The 15552-nt window shown below is 42.4% G+C and overlaps 1 non-coding gene across 1 annotated transcript; it reads left to right on the plus strand.

Annotated features, from left to right (window-relative positions):
• Window positions 1-10038: 10038 nt before the first annotated feature.
• Window positions 10039-10112, plus strand: TRNAN-AUU (transfer RNA asparagine (anticodon AUU)). The gene has a single exon. It is a non-coding gene; the product is annotated as a tRNA-Asn (tRNA).
• Window positions 10113-15552: the final 5440 nt, after the last annotated feature.

Raw genomic sequence — 15552 nt, forward strand, 5'->3', positions numbered from 1 at the left:
TCACCCTCGCCGTCCGTCCCAGAGCCGCGCCTCCGTCCCCCTTGCAGAGCCGGAAGATAGAAGCCGGGTGAGTATGAGAAGAAAAGAAGACTTCAGAGGCGGCAGAAGACTTCATGATCTTCACTGAAGTAACGCACAACACTGCAGCTGTGCGCCATTGCTCCCATACACCTCACACACTCCGGTCACTGTAAGGGTGCAGGGCGCAGGGGGGGGGGGGGGGCACCCTGGGCAGCAATATAAACCTTTTTTTGGCAAAAATATAACACATATACAGCGGGGCACTGTATATATGTATGAGCCCCCGCCAATTTTACAGTTTAAGCGGGACAGAAGCCTGCCGCCGAGGGTGCGGGGCTTCTCCCTCAGCACTCACCAGCGCCATTTTTTCTCCACAGCACCGCTGAGAGGAAGCTCCCCGGACTCTCCCCTGCTTATACCACGGTAGACAAGAGAGTTGAAAAGAGGGGGGGGGCACATAATTTGGCGCAAATTACATACAGCAGTACTACTGGGCAAACATTAAGTTACTGTGTATTCCTGGGTTATATAGCGCTGGGGTGTGTGCTGGCATACTCTCTCTCTGTCTCTCCAAAGGGCCTTGTGGGGAAACTGTCTTCAGAAAAAGCATTCCCTGTGTGTGTGGTGTGTCCGTACACGTGTGTCGACATGTCTGAGGAAGAAGGCTATATTAGAGAGGAGCAGGAGCAAATGAATGTGGTGTCTCCGCCGACAGCTGATTGGATGGATATGTGGAATGTTTTAAATGCTAGTGTAAACTCATTGCACAAAAGATTAGACAAGGCTGAAGCTTTGGGACAGTCAGGGTCTCAACCCATGCCTGATCCTATGTTGCAGGGACTGTCAGGGTCTCATAAGCGCCCACTATCCCAGATTGTTGACACAGATACAGACACGGATTCTGACTCCAGTGTCGATTACGATGATGCAAAGTTACAGCCAAAATTGGCAAAATCCATTCGATATATGATTATGGCAATAAAAGATGTTTTGCACATCAGAGAGGAACCCCCTGTCCCCCATATGTACAAGGTGAAAAAGCCTGAGGAAACCTTTGAGGGGGTCACACGAGCTGAACGAGATATGTGAAAAAGCTTGGGAATCTCCAGATAAAATACTGCAGATTTCCAAAAGGATTCTTATGGCGTATCTTTTCCCATCAATGGATAGGTTACGATGGGAATCCTCCCCTAGGGTGGACAAAGCATTAACACGCTTATCCAAGAAGGTAGCCCTCCCGTCCCAGTATACGGCTACCCTCAAAGAGTCTGCTGACCGCAAACAGGAGATTACCCTGAAGTCCATTTATACACATTCAGGTACCTTACTCAGACCGGCAATTGCGTCGGCCTGGGTGTGTAGTGCTGTAGCGGCATGGACGGATACCTTATCTGAGGGGATGGATACCCTAGATAAGGATACTATTTTATTGACCCTGGGGCATATAAGAGATGCTGTCCTATATATGTGTGTATGCAAACTACAGGTGGTGCTGCAGGGCTCACACCCTTTTACTTGTCTTGTAAAGCAACTCTGGAGCTGTTTCTGGGTCCAGCTGCTGCAAGAAATCAGCTTGAATGCTTCAGGGGCTGGGGCATGGCCAACATGAGCCCACACTGATGGGGGGTGGGGGTGTATAAAGCGATTTAGGGGTCATCCAAGCGCAACCCCACAAAGGCCGCCATGCCCTGCGTGACCCTTTTCTCTTTTCATATGCAGACGAGGGTTGCAGCCAACTATGCCCACTGCTTGGATGACATCACTATATGCAAATCCATCTGCTGCAGGCCTTCCCCCAGGAATGCTTGCAGTAGTTGTTGCATTTGGTTTGTTGTTTGGGGGTGCTTCAGTATTAGGCAGCCTTCTGCCCTCCCACATTCGTCTGAAAATGTGTTCTCCTTGCAGTTGTTGTTCCCAGATGAGAGTTCCCTTGTGCTTCCTCAGTTGAATCTCCTTAACTTGACAGGGGTGTGCCCGTGCAGCCGCCCTCCACAGCCCTATCCCAACACATACTTATCTTGCATATGAGATCTCTTGATCATGAAGATAGTTCTCACAGGGTGAGGTTCATCCATTACATTTTAAAGTAGGAAGGTACAAATTACATATTCAAATTACATATATGTGCTGGATTCAAATGTTTCCCCCCTTCCTTTCTCAATTGTGCCCATCAGCAGCTATTCTAATGTTGCTGCCAATGGGTGTGACGCATTCATTTCTTCTGTGGGGTACACTGGACTCCACAAGGATTCACATTGTATATGTACACCAGAGTAGGATCTTGATCTGAGGCACCAACAGGCTCAAAGCTTTTGACTGTTCCCAAGATGCTCAGCGCCCCCTCCTCTATAACCTCGCTTCCATGAACAGGGAGCTCAGTTTGTAGTTGGTGCCTTCAGTAGCAGGCCACTTAACAGGGGGCTGCCTCAGGCAGCCTATTCTTAGCTATTAATTTTGGCAAGAAAAGAAGAACTTTTTTTTATAAGAATCTACAAGGGCTGCAGCAGGCTAGGTCTAATAGACCTCTTTACTGCAGCTCCATCACTCCCAGTGGCGCAGTATACTCCCGTGCCCCGGTTGCTGGGTCACTGCAGCGGAGGCTCCGGTTTCTTCCTAAGGTCAGTCACACACACACACCGCCCTCCGGGATCACGAGGCCGCTGATGGGGGCGGGCCATGTGCGCACTGGCGTGGACACTGATTACTGGGCAGCCGCTCCACTAGCCACCAGGGACAGTTAAGGAGCACAGCTCTGGGGTTTTTTCTCCTATATTAACCCCATTTTGTACTACCCGCAGTGCATTGTGATAGGTAATGGGGCATGATTCAGGTTGGATCGCAATCCAACTGCAAAAACTGCGAAGAGCATACGCCTACATTTTCTGCGGCACCCCGCAGATAATGCGATCACCTCTGCCTGTGAATCGGTGAAGGGGGGGGGGGTCAACAACACTCCATTTCCAAGTCGGAGATGGAGCGGTGCGGGGGCACGGTTTCAAAATTGGGTCGGCAACGGAGAAACAGGAGGCGTGGTCAGAGCAGCTGCATGACATCACATGGGCCGGACTCTGCCAGTGGAGCCCCAGCGTCATGAGGTAGATTTTGTAGAGGCCGGGGAGGACTTCTGTTCCTGGGAACTAGCTGTGTTGTGCAGCTTTATTCCTCTGCCCCTACCTCTGGCAAGAAAGGACGCACCTCGCACTTTCTTGTTTCTTTGTGACCGAAAGGACTGCATTTGATAATGCGGAGCTTTCTTATGCTGTGAGGGAACATAAGGTAAAAAATTTGATTTTCCAACTGTAGCTGTGCGTGTTAATGCTTTGTCCATCCTACGGGAGGATTTCCATCGTAACCTATCCGTTGATGGAATAGGATACGCCATAAGAATCCTTTTGGAAATCTGCAGTCTTTTATCTGGAGATTCCCAAGCTTTTTCACATAACTCGTTCAGCTCGTGTGACCCCCTCAAAGGTTACCTCAGGCTTCTTTCCCTTGTACATATGTACCCTCTTGTCAGGGACAGGGGGTTCCTCTGTGATGTGCAAAACATCTTTTATTGCCATAATCATATATCGAATGGATTTTGCCAATTTTGGCTGTAACTTTGCATCATCGTAATCGACACTGGAGTCAGAATCCGTGTCGGTATCTGTGTCAACAATCTGGGATAGTGGGCGCTTATGAGACCCTGACAGTCCCTGCAACATAGGATCAGGCATGGGTTGAGTCCCTGACTGTCCCAAAGCTTCAGCCTTGTCTAATCTTTTGTACAATGAGTTTACACTAGCATTTAAAACATTCCACATATCCATCCAATCAGGTGTCAGCGGAGACACCACATTCATTTGCTCCCGCTCCTCTCTAATATAGCCTTCTTCCTCAGACATGTCGACACACGTGTACCGACACACCACACACACAGGGAATACTTTTTCTGAAGACAGTTTCCCCACAAGGCCCTTTGGAGAGACAGAGAGAGAGTATGCCAGCACACTCCCCAGCGCTATATAACCAAGGAATAACACAGTAACTTAATGTTTGTCCAGTAGCGCTGCTGTATGTAATTTGCGCCGAATTATGTGCCCCCCCTCTCTTTTCAACCCTCTTCTCTACCGTGGTATAAGCAGGGGAGAGTCCGGGGAGCTTCCTCTCAGCGGTGCTGTGGAGAAAAAATGTCGCTGGTGAGTGCTGAGGGAGAAGCCCCGCCCCCTCGGCGGCGGGCTTCTGTCCCGCTTAAACTGTAAAATTGGTGGGGGCTCATACATATATACAGTGCCCAGCTGTATATATGTTATATTTTTGCCAAAAAGAGGTTTATATTGCTGCCCAGGGCGCCCCCCCTGCGCCCTGCACCCTTACAGTGACCGGAGTATGTGAGGTGTATGGGAGCAATGGCGCACAGCTGCAGTGCTGTACGCTACCTCAGTGAAGATCATGAACTCTGTGGATCCCGTCTATCCCCATGGTCCTTACGGAGTCCCCAGCATCCTCTAGGACGTTAGAGAAACTAGGATTTAATACCTACCGTTAAATCCTTTTCTCTTAGTCTGTTGAGGATGCTGGGCACCCGTCCCAGTGTGTACTGTGTCTGCAGTTATTAAATGGCCCTTAACTCCAGAACATTTATGTGGAGACAACTTTCCTGACTTGACCATCTTCCTTGGACGTTTTCCCCCTGTGTGACTGCTCCCCAGCCTCGGAGGGTTGCATCTGTGGTCCCTAGGATCCAGTCCTGGATCCCGAACCATCGCCCCTCTAGGAGGTGAGAACTGTGCAGCCACCAATGGAGTGAGATTCTGGTCTTGGAAGACAGGATTATCCTCCGGTGCATGTGTAGGTGGGATCCGGACCAATTGTCCAACAGGTCCCACTGGAACACTCTGGCATGGAACCTGCCAAACTGAATGGCCTTGTAGGCCACAACCATCTTCCCCAGCAACTGAATGCATTGATGGATTAACACTCTTGCTGGTTTCAGAATTTGTTTGACCAGACTCTGGATCTCCATAGCCTTTCCACTGGAAGAAAACCTCTTCTGTGTCCAGTATGTGTTATGATTCCAGCACTCTGGTCAGAGAAGATCTTATGGCAAGGACCGGAGCACTGGAACGGAATGCTGGGGAAGGGAGCAGGACAGGAAAATAGCCCCTGGCGCCCTAACTCTGTTGTCTCACCCGTGTTGTCAGAAATCCCCTGCGAGACTATGGTTTCTTGAGCCCTTGGCAGCCGCGTTTGAAGGGCGGATTATGTCTGCCCAACTTCGATGCCCCCCGGTCTTAATGAGAGACAAAGGGAAACCCGAGACAGGGTGATAACAAGGGGCCCTCTAACTAAACAACCAGGCCAGGGGATAAGCAAACTCAAAACTATAATATGTGCGGAGAAACCGCCAGGAAAAAGGACAACCAAAATATCCACTTGTCCAATTCTCCTACCCGGCACCGCCGAGTACCAGAGAGGACTTGTGGAAGCGGAACCCTCCGCAAATGCTCCAAACACAAAATATAAAAGGTAAAGCAGCTGAGCCGCAACACACGGCAGAGCCGCAACTCACGAACACCACTGGATATAAAACGGTGATCAGTCAGGACTCCAGGGAACCAAACGACCTCTTGGGATGAGATGACAACTCCCGAATACCGGACTTCTGCGGACTGGAATGACCGGATACAGCAGGACTGGAAACAGACTCTCAGCAAACAAAGGCAGCATGCAGGAAGCTATTACCGGCATCTGTGAGAAGCCCTGGGAGTGTATTTAACAAGGAGTCCTCCAATCAGCTGCTAATGGCTGATTAGAATAAATGCCGTGCAGCTGCCTTGCTGCACGGCCAGAGAGCAGGTGAATATCTTAATTTCCTAAAGCCTAGCAACGGGGAACGCGGTCCGCCAGTGGCGTCCCCATTGCTAGGGTCCGTGCGGCTCAGCGCGCCCGGCGTCTAGCGTTGCTAGGGAGCCGGCGGCTGTACGTGCACGGCATCTCTAGTTGCTAGGCGCCGGGCCGCGCAGACCATCAAGCGGACCCCGGCGCTTAACAGTACCCCCCCCTTGAGGAGGGGTCAAGGAACCCCTAAAGCCAGGTTTCTGAGGAAATTCCCGAAAAAATGCCCTCTTGAGCCTCGGGGCATGAAGATCCTTATCCAGGACCCAAGACCTTTCCTCCGGACCATAGCCTTTCCAGTGAACCAGAAAATACAGCCGATCCCGGGACAATTTGGAATCGAGAACCTTCTCTACCAAGAACTCCTGTTGTCCCTGTACATCCACTGGAGATCTACCCTGAGAGATCTTCCGAGGAAATCTACTGGAAGAAACATATTGTTTCAACAGGGAACAATGAAACGTATTTCCAATCCTGAGAGATCTTGGTAAACGTAACCGAAAGGCAACTGGGTTGACTCTTTTAATAATAAGAAATGGCCCAATAAATTTGGGTCCCAGTCTAGCTGAGGATTGTCGAAGCCTGATGTTGCGAGTCGACAACCACACCCTATCTCCCACCTTAAAAGTGCAAGGACGTCGGAGCCTGTCAGAAAATTTCTTCTCTCGAAAGGCCGCTTTTCTGAGAGCAAGGTGCACCTTTTTCCAAATGGCTCTGAGATGGGAGGTTAAGGTAAGCGAGGAGACTGAGGAATGATGAAAAAAAGAATTAGCTCTGGGGTGAAAACCAAAAACTGAAAAGAATGGAGACTCTTTAGTGGAGGAATGACAAGAATTATTGTAAGCAAATTCAGCCAACGGAAGAAACTCGGACCAATCATTCTGGAGTTTGGCTGAATACAAGCGCAAATATTGTTTCAATGATTGGTTAACTCGTTCGGTTTGCCCGTTGGATTGTGGGTGGTAACCGGATGTTAACGACAATTTCATCTTCAATGAGGCACAAAAACATTTCCAGAATTGTGCGATGAATTGTGGACCCCGATCAGAAACAATATCAGTAGGCAACCCATGAAGCCTGAATACATGGCGGAGAAACAAAACTGCCAACCCTTGGGCAGAAGGCAATCGGGGAAGAGCAATACAATGAGCCATTTTACTAAAACGGTCCACTACCACCCATATGACTCGGAATCCGGCTGAAAGGGGAAGGTCAACCACAAAATCCATGGAAATATGAGACCACGGCCTGAGAGGAACATTTAATGGCATAAGTTGCCCGATGGGCAAGGAACGGGGAACCTTATGCTGTGCACAAACCTGACATGAATAAACAAATTCCTTGACGTCTTTAGAAAGACCAGGCCACCATACTGAGCGAGAGACTAACTCCAATGTCTTAGAGACTCCTGGATGCCCTGAAACTTTGTTATCATGGAATTCCGTTAAAACAGTAACTCTCAAAAACTCAGGGACGTAAAGACGACCAGCAGGAGTAATTCTAGGAGCTTGGTGTTGAAGCTGTTTTAACTGGGTAAATAAATCTTGTGTGAGGCCCGCCCAGATGACCGAAGATGGAAGTATGGGGGTAACAGGATTGTTATTGTGAACCGGAAGAAAGCTATGTGACAGGGCATCAGCCTTAGTATTCTTGGAACCAGGCCTGAAAGTGATTATAAATTTGAAACGCGTAAAAAATAATGCCCAACGTGCCTGCCGGGCATTAAGCCGCTTAGCCGATTCAATGTATTGCAGGTTCTTATGGTCAGTCAATACCGAAATAGTATGTTTTGCTCCCTCCTGCCAATGCCTCCACTCCTCGAAAGCCCATTTTACCGCCAGTAACTCCCGATTACCAACGTCATAGTTGTATTCAGCGGAGGAGAATTTCCTGGACATAAAGGCACAAGGATGTAACTCCAGAGACTCCGGATCCTTTTGAGAAAGGATAGCCCCCACTCCAACCTCCGAGGCATCAACCTCCACCACAAAGGGCAATTCCGGATTAGGATGTCTGAGGACTGGAGCCGAGACAAAGGCTTGTTTCAAGGCCCGGAAGGACAACTCAGCTTCACGCGACCAGTTGGTGGGATCCGCTCCTTTCTTTGTCAGAGCTACAATGGGAGCAACCAGGTCAGAAAAAGAATGAATGAACCTCCTATAATAATTCGCAAACCCTAAAAAACGCTTAATTGCTTTTAAATTGGTGGGTTGCGCCCAACTAAGGATGGCCTGGAGTTTCTTTGGTTCCATGGAAAATCCCTGAGGGGAAATTATGTACCCTAAAAAAGATACTTCCGTGACATGAAACTCACACTTCTCCAGCTTGGCATATAAATTATTCTCACATAACTTTTGAAGAACCAGACGCACCTGGGTAACATGTTGTTCCATTGATTTAGAAAAAATCAGGATGTCGTCTAAGTAAACGACCACGAATTTCCCTAGGAAGTCACGGAGCACATCGTTAATGAGGTCTTGAAAAACTGCCGGAGCATTGGACAGGCCGAACGGCATCACCAGGTATTCGTAGTAACCCGACTGAGTACTGAAGGCCGTTTTCCATGGATTTTTGAAAGAAAACAATACTGTCAATATACTATTAAAACAAATTAAAATGGTAAAAGTTATTGTACTTTAAGTAAAAATAAAAGAGCCAAAATATCAATCCCAGTTTTGGATTACTTTAATTAACAAACAAAAAAATGCATATAGCAGAGGATAGTTTCAATCTGCCTACCTCTGGGTTATGGGCCCAGCATGCTTCCATTGCTGTACTCTGCTGCACATGTAAGTGCAAGAGATCCTGAAGCACTCACTCATCATGGGAAAGTACCAATGTGTTTCTTCGTTGGTTGATAGAAGAAACATCTTACAAAAACTCTCCAGATTATTGATTTTTTAAAGTTTTTCTAGGAAACGTTTTAGATGAATGCTTATTAGCATTTGTCAGTATGTACTTTTGCAAAGTGTCTCTGTGGCGCAATCAGTTAGTGTGTACGGCTATTAACCAAAAGGTTGGTGGTTCAATCCCACCCAGGGACGTAATTGACCTTGTTATCAGATTTTGGTGATCTTTAAGTAGACAAGTCAAATTTCATACCCCCTGTTATGGTGTAGGGTACCTGGCCTTCTCTGATGTAATCAGAGTTAGATTTGATTCAGTGATTTTATAAAAACATCTAGGAAGCACAATTTAGCAGTGGGTTGCAGAGAAAAAGAAATATGCTGGCAAAAAAATCAAATTGCGTGATTAAACAGCTCTTCATTTTCTGGCTTTATTTTTATGCTAACAAATTTGTTCTCTGAAAAGTGTCCACAAAGCCAAGTCTCTGATTAACACCTTTGTAGGGATGGTTTTTCACCTATTACTAAATTAAACTTGCTTCATTGGAAAGGCAGCAAGATGTATCCTCATTTCAATGTCTACTGAAATAATACAGGTTGACACCAGGAAACATTAACGCCACTGCATCCTTGCTGCTTTCTCATGTGGAAGTCTGTTTAATGTGAAAACAAGGTGATATCTAATTAGCACACAGGTAAGGAATTAAGAAAATCTTTATTTAAGGGTGAAGATGTTTCTCACAAAATTGTTGACCCAATGCATCATTGAAATTCAAGCTGGAAAGATGATTTTAATATATCACTTGTACATTTTGTATTGCTCTTCTGGTGACAATGTAGTTTGTTTTTGTCAATTACCATTTTAATAATAGGGTAAAGAAAATGAAGTGGATTTTTGAAAGAAAACAATACTGTCAATATACTATTAAAATAAATTAAAATGGTAAAAGTTATTGTACTTTAAGTAAAAATAAAAGAGACAAAATATCAATCCCAGTTTTGGATTACTTTAATTAACAAAAAAAATGCATATAGCAGAGGATAGTTTCAATCTGCCTACCTCTGGGTTATGGGCCCAGCATGCTTCCATTGCAGTACTCTGCTGCACATGTAAGTGCAAGAGATCCTGAAGCACTCACTCATCATGGGAAAGTACCAATGTGTTTCTTCGTTGGTTGATGGAAGAAACATCTTACAAAAACTCTCCAGATTATTGACTTTTTAAAGTTTTTCTAGGAAACGTTTTAGATGAATGCTTATTAGCCTTTGTCAGTATGGACTTTTGCAAAGTGTCTCTGTGGCGCAATCGGTTAGTGTGTTTGGCTATTAACCAAAAGGTTGGTGGTTCAATCCCACCCAGGGACGTAATTAACCTTGTGATCAGATTTTGGTGATATTTAAGTAGACAAGTCAAAATTTCAAACCTCCTCTTATGGTGTAGGGTACATGGCCTTCTCTGATGTAATCAGAGTTAGATTTGATTCAGTGATTTTATAAAAAACAGCTAGGAAGCACAATTTAGCAGTGGGTTGCAGAGAAAAAAAATATGCTGGCAGAGAAATCCAATCGAGTGATTAAACAGCTCTTCATTTTCTGGCTTTATTTTTATGCTAACAAATTTGTTCTCTGAAAAGTGTCCACAAAGCCAAGTCTCTGATTAACACCTTTGTAAGGATGGTTTTTCACCTATTACTAAATTAAACTTGCTTCATTGGAAAGGCAGCAAGATGCATCCTCATTTCAATGTCTACTGAAATAATACAGGTTGACACCAGGAAACATTAACGCCACTGCATCCTTGCTGCTTTCTCATGTGGAAGTCTGTTTAATGTGAAAACAAGGTGATATCTAATTAGCACACAGGTAAGGAATTAAGAAAATCTTTATTTAAGGGTGAAGATGTTTCTCACAAAATCGTTGCCCCAATGCATCATTGAAATTCAAGCTGGAAAGATGATTTTAATATATCACTTGTACATTTTGTATTGCTCTTCTGGTGACAATGTAGTTTGTTTTTGTCAATTACCATTTTAATAATAGGGTAAAGAAAATTAAGTGGATTTTTGAAAGAAAACAATACTGTCAATATACTATTAAAACAAATTAAAATGGTAAAAGTTATTGTACTTTAAGTAAAAATAAAAGAGCCAAAATATCAATCCCAGTTTTGGATTACTTTAATTAACAAACAAAAAAATGCATATAGCAGAGGATAGTTTTAATCTGCCTACCTCTGGGTTATGGGCCCAGCATGCTTCCATTGCTGTACTCTGCTGCACATGTAAGTGCAAGAGATCCTGAAGCACTCACTCATCATGGGAAAGTACCAATGTGTTCCTTCGTTGGTTGATAGAAGAAACATCTTACAAAAACTCTCCAGATTATTGACTTTTTTAAGTTTTTCTAGGAAACGTTTTAGATGAATGCTTATTAGCATTTGTCAGTATGTACTTTTTGCAAAGTGTCTCTGTGGCGCAATCAGTTAGTATGTACAGCTATTAACCAAAAGGTTGGTGGTTCAATCCCACCCAGGGACCTAATTGACCTTGTTATCAGATTTTGGTGATCTTTAAGTAGACAAGTCAAAATTTCAAACCCCCTGTTATGGTGTAGGGTACCTGGCCTTCTCTGATGTAATCAGAGTTAGATTTGATTCAGTGATTTTATAAAAACAGCTAGGAAGCACAATTTAGCAGTGGGTTGCAGAGAAAAAAAATATGCTGGCAGAAAAATCCAATTGAGTGATTAAACAGCTCTTTATTTTCTGGCTTTATTTTTATGCTAACAAATTTGTTCTCTGAAAAGTGTCCACAAAGCCAAGTCTCTGATTAACACCTTTGTAAGGATGGTTTTTCACCTACTACTAAATTAAACTTGCTTCATTGGAAAGGCAGCAAGATGCATCCTCATTTCAATGTCTACTGAAATAATACAAGTTGACACCAGGAAACATTAACGCCACTGCATCCTTGCTGCTTTCTCATGTGGAAGTCTGTTTAATGTGAAAACAAGGTGATATATAATTAGCACACAGGTAAGGAATTAAGAAAATCTTTATTTAAGGGTGAAGATGTTTCTCACAAAATTGTTGACCCAATGCATCATTGAAATTCAAGCTGGAAAGATGATTTTAATATATCACTTGTACATTTTGTATTGCTCTTCTGGTGACAATGTAGTTTGTTTTTGTCAATTACCATTTTAATAATAGGGTAAAGAAAATGAAGTGGATTTTTGAAAGAAAACAATACTGTCAATATACTATTAAAACAAATTAAAATTGTAAAAGTTATTGTACTTTAAGTAAAAATAAAAGAGACAAAATATCAATCCCAGTTTTGGATTACTTTAATTAACAAAAAAAAAATGCATATAGCAGAGGATAGTTTCAATCTGCCTACCTCTGGGTTATGGGCCCAGCATGCTTCCATTGCAGTACTCTGCTGCACATGTAAGTTCAAGAGATCCTGAAGCACTCACTCATCATGGGAAAGTACCAATGTGTTTCTTCGTTGGTTGATGGAAGAAACATCTTACAAAAACTCTCCAGATTATTGACTTTTTAAAGTTTTTCTAGGAAACGTTTTAGATGAATGCTTATTAGCCTTTGTCAGTATGGACTTTTGCAAAGTGTCTCTGTGGCGCAATCAGTTAGTATGTACGGCTATTAACCAAAAGGTTGGTGGTTCAATCCCACCGAGGGACCTAATTGACCTTGTTATCAGATTTTGGTGATCTTTAAGTAGACAAGTCAAAATTTCAAACCCCCTGTTATGGTGTAGGGTACCTGGCCTTCTCTGATGTAATCAGAGTTAGATTTGATTCAGTGATTTTATAAAAACAGCTAGGAAGCACAATTTAGCAGTGGGTTGCAGAAAAAAAAATATGCTGCCAGAAAAATCCAATAGAGTGATTAAACAGCTCTTTATTTTCTGGCTTTATTTTTATGCTAACAAATTTGTTCTCTGAAAAGTGTCCACAAAGCCAAGTCTCTGATTAACACCTTTGTAAGGATGGTTTTTCACCTATTACTAAATTAAACTTGCCTCATTGGAAAGGCAGCAAGATGCATCCTCATTTCAATGTCTACTGAAATAATACAGGTTGACACCAGGAAACATTAACGCCACTGCATCCTTGCTGCTTTCTCATGTGGAAGTCTGTTTAATGTGAAAACAAGGTGATATCTAATTAGCACACAGGTAAGGAATTAAGAAAATCTTTATTTAAGGGTGAAGATGTTTCTTACAAAATCGTTGCCCCAATGCATCATTGAAATTCAAGCTGGAAAGATGATTTTAATATATCACTTGTACATTTTGTATTGCTCTTCTGGTGACAATGTAGTTTGTTTTTGTCAATTACCATTTTAATAATAGGGTAAAGAAAATTAAGTGGATTTTTGAAAGAAAACAATACTGTCAATATACTATTAAAACAAATTAAAATGGTAAAAGTTATTGTACTTTAAGTAAAAATAAAAGAGCCAAAATATCAATCCCAGTTTTGGATTACTTTAATTAACAAACAAAAAAATGCATATAGCAGAGGATAGTTTCAATCTGCCTACCTCTGGGTTATGGGCCCAGCATGCTTCCATTGCTGTACTCTGCTGCACATGTAAGTGCAAGAGATCCTGAAGCACTCACTCATCATGGGAAAGTACCAATGTGTTTCTTCGTTGGTTGATAGAAGAAACATCTTACAAAAACTCTCCAGATTATTGATTTTTTTAAGTTTTTCTAGGAAACGTTTTAGATGAATGCTTATTAGCATTTGTCAGTATGTACTTTTGCAAAGTGTCTCTGTGGCGCAATCAGTTAGTGTGTACGGCTATTAACCAAAAGGTTGGTGGTTCAATCCCACCCAGGGACGTAATTGACCTTGTTATCAGATTTTGGTGATCTTTAAGTAGACAAGTCAAATTTCATACCCCCTGTTATGGTGTAGGGTACCTGGCCTTCTCTGATGTAATCAGAGTTAGATTTGATTCAGTGATTTTATAAAAACATCTAGGAAGCACAATTTAGCAGTGGGTTGCAGAGAAAAAGAAATATGCTGGCAAAAAAATCAAATTGCGTGATTAAACAGCTCTTCATTTTCTGGCTTTATTTTTATGCTAACAAATTTGTTCTCTGAAAAGTGTCCACAAAGCCAAGTCTCTGATTAACACCTTTGTAGGGATGGTTTTTCACCTATTACTAAATTAAACTTGCTTCATTGGAAAGGCAGCAAGATGTATCCTCATTTCAATGTCTACTGAAATAATACAGGTTGACACCAGGAAACATTAACGCCACTGCATCCTTGCTGCTTTCTCATATGGAAGTCTGTTTAATGTGAAAACAAGGTGATATCTAATTAGCACACAGGTAAGGAATTAAGAAAATCTTTATTTAAGGGTGAAGATGTTTCTCACAAAATTGTTGACCCAATGCATCATTGAAATTCAAGCTGGAAAGATGATTTTAATATATCACTTGTACATTTTGTATTGCTCTTCTGGTGACAATGTAGTTTGTTTTTGTCAATTACCATTTTAATAATAGGGTAAAGAAAATGAAGTGGATTTTTGAAAGAAAACAATACTGTCAATATACTATTAAAACAAATTAAAATGGTAAAAGTTATTGTACTTTAAGTAAAAATAAAAGAGACAAAATATCAATCCCAGTTTTGGATTACTTTAATTAACAAAAAAAATGCATATAGCAGAGGATAGTTTCAATCTGCCTACCTCTGGGTTATGGGCCCAGCATGCTTCCATTGCAGTATTCTGCTGCACATGTAAGTGCAAGAGATCCTGAAGCACTCACTCATCATGGGAAAGTACCAATGTGTTTCTTCGTTGGTTGATGGAAGAAACATCTTACAAAAACTCTCCAGATTATTGACTTTTTAAAGTTTTTCTAGGAAACGTTTTAGATGAATGCTTATTAGCCTTTGTCAGTATGGACTTTTGCAAAGTGTCTCTGTGGCGCAATCGGTTAGTGTGTTTGGTTATTAACCAAAAGGTTGGTGGTTCAATCCCACCAAGGGACGTAATTAACCTTGTGATCAGATTTTGGTGATATTTAAGTAGACAAGTCAAAATTTCAAACCTCCTCTTATGGTGTAGGGTACCTGGCCTTCTCTGATGTAATCAGAGTTAGATTTGATTCAGTGATTTTATAAAAAACAGCTAGGAAGCACAATTTAGCAGTGGGTTGCAGAGAAAAAAAATATGCTGGCAAAAAAATCCAATCGAGTGATTAAACAGCTCTTCATTTTCTGGCTTTATTTTTATGCTAACAAATTTGTTCTCTGAAAAGTGTCCACAAAGCCAAGTCTCTGATTAACACCTTTGTAAGGATGGTTTTTCACCTATTACTAAATTAAACTTGCTTCATTGGAAAGGCAGCAAGATGCGTCCTCATTTCAATGTCTACTGAAATAATACAAGTTGACACCAGGAAACATTAACGCCACTGCATCCTTGCTGCTTTCTCATGTGGAAGTCTGTTTAATGTGAAAACAAGGTGATATCTAATTAGCACACAGGTAAGGAATTAAGAAAATCTTTATTTAAGGGTGAAGATGTTTCTCACAAAATTGTTGACCCAATGCAACATTGAAATTCAAGCTGGAAAGATGATTTTAATATATCACTTGTACATTTTGTATTGCTCTTCTGGTGACAATGTAGTTTGTTTTTGTCAATTACCATTTTAATAATAGGGTAAAGAAAATGAAGTGGATTTTTGAAAGAAAACAATACTGTCAATATACTATTAAAACAAATTAAAATGGTAAAAGTTATTGTACT

This window comes from Pseudophryne corroboree, unplaced genomic scaffold, assembly GCF_028390025.1.
Source record: "Pseudophryne corroboree isolate aPseCor3 unplaced genomic scaffold, aPseCor3.hap2 scaffold_775, whole genome shotgun sequence".
Classification (NCBI taxonomy): domain Eukaryota; kingdom Metazoa; phylum Chordata; class Amphibia; order Anura; family Myobatrachidae; genus Pseudophryne; species Pseudophryne corroboree.